Genomic DNA, 11,574 nt, shown 5'->3' on the forward strand with positions numbered 1-11,574 from the left:
AGCGGTAGAACAAATTTTGTGGGGCCATTGAGCATCCTACCCGAGCAATTTAAAAAGTACCAAGAGAACTCCTTTCTGGCACCTTCCCCGGTGGAGTTGTGCATGGGGTGTGTTTGGAACATTTTGTCGCCAGCCGAGTCCAAAAGTCAGCACTTCCCCATCTCAGCCCAGAAAGCAGGTAGAACAAGTTTTGTGGTGACTTTCAACTGCCTACCGGAGCAATGTAAAAACTACCAACAGACGTCCTTTCTGGCACCTTCCCCGGTGGGGTTGTGCATGGGCTGTGTTTGGAACATTTTGTCACCAGCCGAGTCCAAAATTCAGCTGTTCCCCATCTCAGCCCAGAAAGCAGGTAGAACAAGTTTTGTGGTGTCCTTCAGCTGCCCTGCGGGGTAGTGTAAGAACTACCAACAGAACGCCTTTCTGGCACCTTCTCCGGTGGAGTTGTGCATGGGGTGTGTATGGAACATTTTGTCACCAGCCGAGTCCAAAATTCAGCGCTTCCCCATCTCAGCCCAGAAAGCAGGTAGAACAGGTTTTGTGGGGCCATTCAGATTCCTACCCGAGCAATGTAAAAAGTACCAAAAGTAGTCCTTTCTGGCACCTTCTCCGGTGGAGTTGTGCATGGGGAGTGTATGGAACATTTTGTCACCAGCCGAGTCCAAAATTCAGCACTTCCCCATCTCAGCCCAGAAAGCAGGTAGAACAAGTTTTGTGGTGACTTTCAACTGCCTACCGGAGCAATGTAAAAGCTACCAACAGACGTCCTTTCTGGCACCTTCCCCGGTGGAGTTGTGCATGGGGAGTGTATGGAACATTTTGTCACCAGCCGAGTCCAAAATTCAGCACTTCCCCATCTCAGCCCAGAAAGCAGGTAGAACAAGTTATGTGGTGTCCTTCAGCTGCCTTTCGGGGTAGTAGTAAGAACTACCAACAGACGTCCTTTCTGGCACCTTCCCCGGTGGAGTTGTGCATGGCGTGTGTATGGAACATTTTGTCACCAGCCGAGTCCAAAATTCAGCGCTTCCCCATCTCAGCCCAGAAAGCAGGTAGAACATTTCTTGTGGTGACTTTCAACTGCCTACCGGAGCAATGTAAAAACTACCAACAGACGTCCTTTCTGGCACCTTCCCCGGTGGAGTTGTGCATGGGCTGTGTTTGGAACATTTTGTCACCAGCCGAGTCCAAAATTCAGCGCTTCCCCATCTCAGCCCAGAAAGCAGGTAGAACAAGTTTTGTGGTGTCCTTCAGCTGCCCTGCGGGGTAGTGTAAGAACTACCAACAGAACGCCTTTCTGGCACCTTCTCCGGTGGAGTTGTGCATGGGGTGTGTATGGAACATTTTGTCACCAGCCGAGTCCAAAATTCAGCACTTCCCCATCTCAGCCCAGAAAGCAGGTAGAACAAGTTTTGTGGTGACTTTCAACTGCCTACCGGAGCAATGTAAAAGCTACCAACAGACATCCTTTCTGGCACCTTCCCCGGTGGAGTTGTGCATGGGGAGTGTATGGAACATTTTGTCACCAGCCGAGTCCAAAATTCAGCACTTCCCCATCTCAGCCCAGAAAGCAGGTAGAACAAGTTATGTGGTGTCCTTCAGCTGCCTTTCGGGGTAGTAGTAAGAACTACCAACAGACGTCCTTTCTGGCCCCTTCCCCGGTGGAGTTGTGCATGGCGTGTGTATGGAACATTTTGTCACCAGCCGAGTCCAAAATTCAGCGCTTCCCCATCTCAGCCCAGAAAGCAGGTAGAACATTTCTTGTGGTGACTTTCAACTGCCTACCGGAGCAATGTAAAAACTACCAACAGAACGCCTTTCTGGCACCTTCTCCGGTGGAGTTGTGCATGGGGTGTGTATGGAACATTTTGTCACCACCCGAATCCAAAATTCAGCGCTTCCCCATCTCAGCCCAGAAAGCAGGTAGAACAAGTTCTGTGGGGCCATTCAGGTGCCTACCAGAGCAATGTAAAAACTACCAACAGACGTCCTTTCTGGCCCCTTCCCTGGTGGAGTTGTGCATGGGGAGTGTTTGGAACATTTTGTCACCAGCCGAGTCCAAAATTCAGCGCTTCCCCATCTCAGCCCAGAAAGCAGGTAGAACAAGTTTTGCGGTGACTTTCAACTGCCTACCGGAGCAATGTAAAAAGTACCAACAGAAGTCCTTTCTGGCACCTTCCCCGGTGGAGTTGTGCATGGGGTGTGTTTGGAACATTTTGTCGCCAGCCGAGTCCAAAATTCAGCGCTTCCCCATCTCAGCCCAGAAAGCAGGTAGAACAAGTTCTGTGGGGCCATTGAGCATCCTACACGAGCAATGTAAAAAGTACCAACAGAAGTCCTTTCTGACACCTTCCCCGGTGGAGTTGTGCATGGGGTGTGTTTGGAACATTTTGTCACCAGCCGAGTCCAAAATTCAGCACTTCCCCATCTCAGCCCAGAAAGCAGGTAGCAGAAGTTTGGTGGGGCCATTCAGCTTCCTACCTGAGCAATGTAAAAAGTACCAAGAGTAGTCCTTTCTGGCACCTTCCCCGGTGGGGTTGTGCATGGGGTGTGTTTGGAACATTTTGTCACCAGCCGAGTCCAAAATTCAGCGCTTCCCCATCTCAGCCCAGAAAGCAGGTAGAACAAATTTGTGGTGTCCTTCAGCTGCCTTTCGGGGTAGTGTAAAAAGTACCAACAGAACTCCTTTCTGGCCCCTTCCCCGGTGGAGTTGTGCATGGGGTGTGTTTGGAACATTTTGTCACCAGCCGAGTCCAAAATTCAGCGCTTCCCCATCTCAGCCCAGAAAGCAGGTAGAACAAGTTTTGTGGGGCCATTCAGCTTCCTACCCGAGCAATGTAAAAAGTGCCAAGAGTAGTCCTTTCTGGCACCTTCCCCGGTGGGGTTGTGCATGGGGTGTGTGTGGAACATTTTGTCACCAGCCGAGTCCAAAATTCAGCGCTTCCCCATCTCAGCCCAGAAAGCAGGTAGAACAATTTTGTGGTGACTTTCAACTGCCTACCGGAGCAATGTAAAAACTACCAACAGACGTCCTTTCTGGCCCCTTCCCCGGTGGAGTTGTGCATGGGCTGTGTTTGGAACATTTTGTCACCAGCCGAGACCAAAATTCAGCGCTTCCCCATCCCAGCCCAGAAAGCAGGTAGAACAACTTTTGTGGTGTCCTTCAGCTGCCTTTCGGGGTAGTGTAAGAACTACCAACAGAACTCCTTTCTGGTACCTTCTCCGGTGGAGTTGTGCATGGGGGGGGTGTATGGAACATTTTGTCACCAGGCGACTCCAAAATTCAGCGCTTCCCAATCTCAGCCCAGAAAGCAGGTAGAACAAGTTTTGTGGGGCCATTGAGCATCCTACCCGAGCAATTTAAAAAGTACCAACAGAAGTCCTTTCTGGCACCTTCCCCGGTGGAGTTGTGCATGGGGTGTGTTTGGGACAGTTTGTCGCCAGCCGAATCCAAAAATCAGCGCTTCCCCATCTCAGCCCAGAAAGCAGGTAGAACAAGTTTTGTGGTGTCCTTCAGCAGCCTTTCGGGGTAGTGTAAAAAGTACCAACAGAACTCCTTTCTGGCACCTTCTCCGGTGGAGTTGTGCATGGGGTGTGTATGGAACATTTTGTCACCAGCAGAGTCCAAAATTCAGCGCTTCCCCATCTCAGCCCAGAAAGCAGGTAGAACAAGTTTTGTGGGGCCATTGAGCATCCTATCCGAGCAATGTAAAAAGTACCAAGAGAAGTCCTTTCTGGCACCTTCCCCGGGGAGTTGTGCATGGGGTGTGTTTGGAACATTTTGTCACCAGCCGAGTCCAAAATTCAGCGCTTCCCCATCTCAGCCCAGAAAGCAGGTAGAACAAGTTTTGTCGTGTCCTTCAGCTTCCTACCGGGGTAGTGTAAGAACTAGCAACAGAACTTCTTTCTGGCACCTTCCCCGGTGGAGTTGTGCATGGGGTGTGTTTGGAACATTTTGTCACCAGCCGAGTCCAAAATTCAGCACTTCCCCATCTCAGCCCAGAAAGCAGGTAGAACAAGTTTTGTGGTGACTTTCAACTGCCTAACGGGGCAATGTAAAAACTACCAACAGACGTCCTTTCTGGCACCTTCCCCGGTGGAGTTGTGCATGGGGTGTGTTTGGAACATTTTGTCACCAGCCGAGTCCAAAATTCAGCGCTTCCCCATCTCAGCCCAGAAAGCAGGTAGAACAAATTTTGTGGGGCTATTGAGCATCCTACCCGAGCAATGTAAAAAGTACCAACAGAAGTCCTTTCTGGCCCCTTCCCCGGTGGAGTTGTGCATGGGGTGTGTTTGGAACATTTTGTCACCAGCCAAGTCCAAAATTCAGCACTTCCCCATCTCAGCCCAGAAAGCAGGTAGAACAACTTTTGTGCTGTCATTCAGCTGCCCACCGGGGTACTGTAAGAACTACCAACAGAACTCCTTTCTGGCACCTTCCCCGGTGGAGTTGTGCATGGGGTGTGTATGGAACATTTTGTCACCAGCCGAGTCCAAAATTCAGCGCTTCCCCATCTCAGCCCAGAAAGCAGGTAGAACAAATTTTGTGCGGCCATTGAGCATCCTACCCGAGCAATTTAAAAAGTACCAATAGAAGTCCTTTCTGGCACCTTCCGGGGTGGAGTTGTGCATGGGGTGTGTTTGGAACATTTTGTCAACAGCCAAGTCCAAAATTCAGCGCTTCCCCATCTCAGCCCAGAAAGCAGGTAGAACAAGTTTTGTGGTGTCCTTCAGCTTCCTACCAAGGTAGTGTAAGAACTAGCAACAGAAGTCCTTTCTGGCACCTTCCCCGGTGGAGTTGTGCATGGGGTGTGTTTGGAACATTTTGTCACCAGCCGAGTCCAAAATTCAGCGCTTCCCCATCTCAGCCCAGAAAGCAGGTAGAACAAGTTTTGTGGTGACTTTCAACTGCCTACCGAAGCAATGTAAAAACTACCAACAGACGTCCTTTCTGGCCCCTTCCCCGGTGGAGTTGTGCATGGGGTGTGTTTGGAACATTTTGTCACCAGCCGAGTCCAAAATTCAGCGCTTCCCCATCTCAGCCCAGAAAGCAGGTAGAACAAGTTTTGTGGTGTCCTTCAGCTGCCTTTCGGGGTAGTGTAAGAACTACCAACAGAACTCCTTTCTGGCACCATCCCCGGTGGAGTTGTGCATGGGGTGTGTTTGGAAAATTTTGTCACCAGCCGAGTCCAAAATTTAGCGCTTCCCCATCTCAGCCCAGAAAGCAGGTAGAAGGACTGTCGTGGTGACTTTCAACTGCTTACCGGAGCAATGTAAAAACTACCAACAGACGTCCTTTCTGGCACCTTCCCCGGTGGAGTTGTGCATTGTGGTGTGTTTGGAACATTTTGTCACCAGCCGAGTCCAAAATTCAGCGCTTCCCCATCTCAGCCCAGAAAGCAGGTAGAACAGGTTTTGTGGGGCCATTCAGCTTCCTACCCGAGCAATGTAAAAAGTACCAAAAATAGTCCTTTCTGGCACCTTCTCCGGTGGAGTTGTGCATGGCGTGTGTATGGAACATTTTGTCACCAGCCGAGTCCAAAATTCAGCGCTTCCCCATCTCAGCCCAGAAAGCAGGTAGAACATTTCTTGTGGTGACTTTCAACTGCCTACCGGAGCAATGTAAAAACTACCAACCGAACTCCTTTCTGGCCCCTTCCCCGGTGGAGTTGTGCATGGGGTGTGTTTGGAACATTTTGTCACCAGCCGAGTCCAAAAGTCAGCGCTTCCCCATCTCAGCCCAGAAAGCGGTAGAACAAATTTTGTGGGGCCATTGAGCATCCTACCCGAGCAATTTAAAAAGTACCAAGAGAACTCCTTTCTGGCACCTTCCCCGGTGGAGTTGTGCATGGGGTGTGTTTGGAACATTTTGTCGCCAGCCGAGTCCAAAAGTCAGCACTTCCCCATCTCAGCCCAGAAAGCAGGTAGAACAAGTTTTGTGGTGACTTTCAACTGCCTACCGGAGCAATGTAAAAACTACCAACAGACGTCCTTTCTGGCACCTTCCCCGGTGGGGTTGTGCATGGGCTGTGTTTGGAACATTTTGTCACCAGCCGAGTCCAAAATTCAGCTGTTCCCCATCTCAGCCCAGAAAGCAGGTAGAACAAGTTTTGTGGTGTCCTTCAGCTGCCCTGCGGGGTAGTGTAAGAACTACCAACAGAACGCCTTTCTGGCACCTTCTCCGGTGGAGTTGTGCATGGGGTGTGTATGGAACATTTTGTCACCAGCCGAGTCCAAAATTCAGCGCTTCCCCATCTCAGCCCAGAAAGCAGGTAGAACAGGTTTTGTGGGGCCATTCAGATTCCTACCCGAGCAATGTAAAAAGTACCAAAAGTAGTCCTTTCTGGCACCTTCTCCGGTGGAGTTGTGCATGGGGAGTGTATGGAACATTTTGTCACCAGCCGAGTCCAAAATTCAGCACTTCCCCATCTCAGCCCAGAAAGCAGGTAGAACAAGTTTTGTGGTGACTTTCAACTGCCTACCGGAGCAATGTAAAAGCTACCAACAGACGTCCTTTCTGGCACCTTCCCCGGTGGAGTTGTGCATGGGGAGTGTATGGAACATTTTGTCACCAGCCGAGTCCAAAATTCAGCACTTCCCCATCTCAGCCCAGAAAGCAGGTAGAACAAGTTATGTGGTGTCCTTCAGCTGCCTTTCGGGGTAGTAGTAAGAACTACCAACAGACGTCCTTTCTGGCACCTTCCCCGGTGGAGTTGTGCATGGCGTGTGTATGGAACATTTTGTCACCAGCCGAGTCCAAAATTCAGCGCTTCCCCATCTCAGCCCAGAAAGCAGGTAGAACATTTCTTGTGGTGACTTTCAACTGCCTACCGGAGCAATGTAAAAACTACCAACAGACGTCCTTTCTGGCACCTTCCCCGGTGGAGTTGTGCATGGGCTGTGTTTGGAACATTTTGTCACCAGCCGAGTCCAAAATTCAGCGCTTCCCCATCTCAGCCCAGAAAGCAGGTAGAACAAGTTTTGTGGTGTCCTTCAGCTGCCCTGCGGGGTAGTGTAAGAACTACCAACAGAACGCCTTTCTGGCACCTTCTCCGGTGGAGTTGTGCATGGGGTGTGTATGGAACATTTTGTCACCAGCCGAGTCCAAAATTCAGCACTTCCCCATCTCAGCCCAGAAAGCAGGTAGAACAAGTTTTGTGGTGACTTTCAACTGCCTACCGGAGCAATGTAAAAGCTACCAACAGACATCCTTTCTGGCACCTTCCCCGGTGGAGTTGTGCATGGGGAGTGTATGGAACATTTTGTCACCAGCCGAGTCCAAAATTCAGCACTTCCCCATCTCAGCCCAGAAAGCAGGTAGAACAAGTTATGTGGTGTCCTTCAGCTGCCTTTCGGGGTAGTAGTAAGAACTACCAACAGACGTCCTTTCTGGCCCCTTCCCCGGTGGAGTTGTGCATGGCGTGTGTATGGAACATTTTGTCACCAGCCGAGTCCAAAATTCAGCGCTTCCCCATCTCAGCCCAGAAAGCAGGTAGAACATTTCTTGTGGTGACTTTCAACTGCCTACCGGAGCAATGTAAAAACTACCAACAGAACGCCTTTCTGGCACCTTCTCCGGTGGAGTTGTGCATGGGGTGTGTATGGAACATTTTGTCACCACCCGAATCCAAAATTCAGCGCTTCCCCATCTCAGCCCAGAAAGCAGGTAGAACAAGTTCTGTGGGGCCATTCAGGTGCCTACCAGAGCAATGTAAAAACTACCAACAGACGTCCTTTCTGGCCCCTTCCCTGGTGGAGTTGTGCATGGGGAGTGTTTGGAACATTTTGTCACCAGCCGAGTCCAAAATTCAGCGCTTCCCCATCTCAGCCCAGAAAGCAGGTAGAACAAGTTTTGCGGTGACTTTCAACTGCCTACCGGAGCAATGTAAAAAGTACCAACAGAAGTCCTTTCTGGCACCTTCCCCGGTGGAGTTGTGCATGGGGTGTGTTTGGAACATTTTGTCGCCAGCCGAGTCCAAAATTCAGCGCTTCCCCATCTCAGCCCAGAAAGCAGGTAGAACAAGTTCTGTGGGGCCATTGAGCATCCTACACGAGCAATGTAAAAAGTACCAACAGAAGTCCTTTCTGACACCTTCCCCGGTGGAGTTGTGCATGGGGTGTGTTTGGAACATTTTGTCACCAGCCGAGTCCAAAATTCAGCACTTCCCCATCTCAGCCCAGAAAGCAGGTAGCAGAAGTTTGGTGGGGCCATTCAGCTTCCTACCTGAGCAATGTAAAAAGTACCAAGAGTAGTCCTTTCTGGCACCTTCCCCGGTGGGGTTGTGCATGGGGTGTGTTTGGAACATTTTGTCACCAGCCGAGTCCAAAATTCAGCGCTTCCCCATCTCAGCCCAGAAAGCAGGTAGAACAAATTTGTGGTGTCCTTCAGCTGCCTTTCGGGGTAGTGTAAAAAGTACCAACAGAACTCCTTTCTGGCCCCTTCCCCGGTGGAGTTGTGCATGGGGTGTGTTTGGAACATTTTGTCACCAGCCGAGTCCAAAATTCAGCGCTTCCCCATCTCAGCCCAGAAAGCAGGTAGAACAAGTTTTGTGGGGCCATTCAGCTTCCTACCCGAGCAATGTAAAAAGTGCCAAGAGTAGTCCTTTCTGGCACCTTCCCCGGTGGGGTTGTGCATGGGGTGTGTGTGGAACATTTTGTCACCAGCCGAGTCCAAAATTCAGCGCTTCCCCATCTCAGCCCAGAAAGCAGGTAGAACAATTTTGTGGTGACTTTCAACTGCCTACCGGAGCAATGTAAAAACTACCAACAGACGTCCTTTCTGGCCCCTTCCCCGGTGGAGTTGTGCATGGGCTGTGTTTGGAACATTTTGTCACCAGCCGAGACCAAAATTCAGCGCTTCCCCATCCCAGCCCAGAAAGCAGGTAGAACAACTTTTGTGGTGTCCTTCAGCTGCCTTTCGGGGTAGTGTAAGAACTACCAACAGAACTCCTTTCTGGTACCTTCTCCGGTGGAGTTGTGCATGGGGGGGGTGTATGGAACATTTTGTCACCAGGCGACTCCAAAATTCAGCGCTTCCCAATCTCAGCCCAGAAAGCAGGTAGAACAAGTTTTGTGGGGCCATTGAGCATCCTACCCGAGCAATTTAAAAAGTACCAACAGAAGTCCTTTCTGGCACCTTCCCCGGTGGAGTTGTGCATGGGGTGTGTTTGGGACAGTTTGTCGCCAGCCGAATCCAAAAATCAGCGCTTCCCCATCTCAGCCCAGAAAGCAGGTAGAACAAGTTTTGTGGGGCCATTGAGCATCCTACCCGAGCAATGTAAAAAGTACCAAGAGAACTCCTTTCTGGCACCTTCCCCGGTGGAGTTGTGCATGGGGTGTGTTTGGAACATTTTGTCACCAGCCGAGTCCAAAATTCAGCGCTTCCCCATCTCAGCCCAGAAAGCAGGTAGAACAAGTTTTGTGGTGTCCTTCAGCTGCCTTGCGTGGTAGTGTAAGAACTACCAACAGAACTCCTTTCTGGCCCCTTCCCCGGTGGAGTTGTGCATGGGGTGTGTTTGGAACATTTTGTCACCAGCCGAGTCCAAAATTCAGCGCTTCCCCATCTCAGCCCAGAAAGCAGGTAGAACAAGTTTTGTGGGGCCATTGAGCATCCTACCCGAGGAATTTAAAAAGTACCAACAGAAGTCCTTTCTGGCACCTTCCCTGGTAGAGTTCTTCATGGGGTGCATATGGAACATTTTGTCACCAGGCGAGTCCAAAATTCAGCGCTTCCCCATCTCAGCCCAGAAAGCAGGTAGAACAAGTTTTGTGGGGACATTAAGCAACCTACATGAGTAATTAAAAACGTACCAACAGAAGTCCTTTCTGGCACCTTATCCGGTGGAGTTGTGCATGGGGTGTGTTTGGAACATTTTGTCACCACCCGAGTCCAAAATTCAGCGCTTCCCCATCTCAGCCCAGAAAGCAGGTAGAACAAGTTTTGTGGTGACTTTCAACTGCCTACCGGAGCAATGTAAAAACTACCAACAGACGTCCTTTCTGACACCTTCCCCGGTGGAGTTGTGCATGGGGTGTGTTTGGAACATTTTGTCACCAGCCGAGTCCAAAATTCAGCGCTTCCCCATCTCAGCCCAGAAAGCAGGTAGAAGAACTGTCGTGGTGCCTTTCAGCTGCCTAGCAGGGTATTGTAAAAAGTACCAACAGAACTCCTTTCTGGCCCCTTCCCCGGTGGAGTTGTGCATAGGGTGTGTTTGGAACATTTTTTCACCAGCCGAGTCCAAAATTCAGCGCTTCCCCATCTCAGCCCAGAAAGCAGGTAGAACAAGTTTTGTGGGGCCATTCAGATTCCTACCTGAGCAATGTAAAAAGTACCAAGAGAACTCCTTTCTGGCACCTTCCCCGGTGGGGTTGTGCATGGTGTGTGTGTGGAACATTTTGTCACCAGCCGAGTCCAAAATTCAGCGCTTCCCCATCTCAGCCCAGAAAGCAGGTAGAACAAGTTCTGTGGGGCCATTCAGGTGCCTACCGATGTAGTATAGAAAGTACCAACAGAAGTCCTTTCTGGCACCTTTCCCGGTGGAGTTGTGCATGGGGTGTGTTTGGAACATATTGTCGCCAGCCGAGTCCAAAATTCAGCGCTTCCCCATCTCAGCCCAGAAAGCAGGTAGAACAAGTTATGTGGTGACTTTCAACTGCCTACCGGAGCAATGTAAACACTACCAACAGACGTCCTTTCTGGCACCTTCCCCGGTGGAGTTGTGCATGGGGTGTGTTTGGAACATTTTGTCACCAGCCGAGTCCAAAATTCAGCGCTTCCCCTTCGCAGCCCAGAAAGCAGGTAGAACAAGTTCTGTAGGGCCATTCAGGTGCCTACCAGGGTATTGGAAAAACTGCCAACAGAACTCCTTTCTGTCACCTTCCCCGGTGGAGTTGTGCATGGGGTGTGTTTGGAACATTTTGTCACCAGCCGAGTCCAAAATTCAGCGCTTCCCCATCTCAGCCAGGAAAGCAGGTAGAACAAATTTTGTGGTGTCCTTCAGCTGCCTACCGGGGTAGTGTAAGAACTACCAACAGAACCCCTTTCTAGCACCTTCCCTTGTGGAGTTGTGCATGGGGTGTGTGTGGAACATTTTGTCACCAGCCGAGTCCAAAATTCAGCGCTTCCCCATCTCAGCCCAGAAAGCAGGTAGAACAAGTTTTTTGGGGCCATTCAGCTTCCTACCCGAGCAATGTAAAAAGTAACAAGAGTAGTCCTTTCTGGCCCCTTCCCCGGTGGAGTTGTACATGGGGTGTGTTTGGAACATTTTGTCACCAGCCGAGTCCAAAATTCAGCGCTTCCCCATCTCAGCCCAGAAAGCAGGTAGAACAAGTTTTGTGGTGACTTTCAACTGCCTACCGGAGCAATGTAAAAACTACCAACAGACGTCCTTTCTGGCCCCTTCCCCGGTGGAGTTGTGCATGGGGTGTGTTTGGAACATTTTGTCACCAGCCGAGTCCAAAATTCAGCGCTTCCCCATCTCAGCCCAGAAAGCAGGTAGAAGAACTGTCGTGGTGCCTTTCAGCTGCCTACCAGGGTATTGTAAAAAGTACCAACAGAACTCCTTTCTGGCCCCTTCC

This window comes from Falco cherrug, chromosome 9, assembly GCF_023634085.1.
Source record: "Falco cherrug isolate bFalChe1 chromosome 9, bFalChe1.pri, whole genome shotgun sequence".
NCBI lineage: Eukaryota > Metazoa > Chordata > Aves > Falconiformes > Falconidae > Falco > Falco cherrug.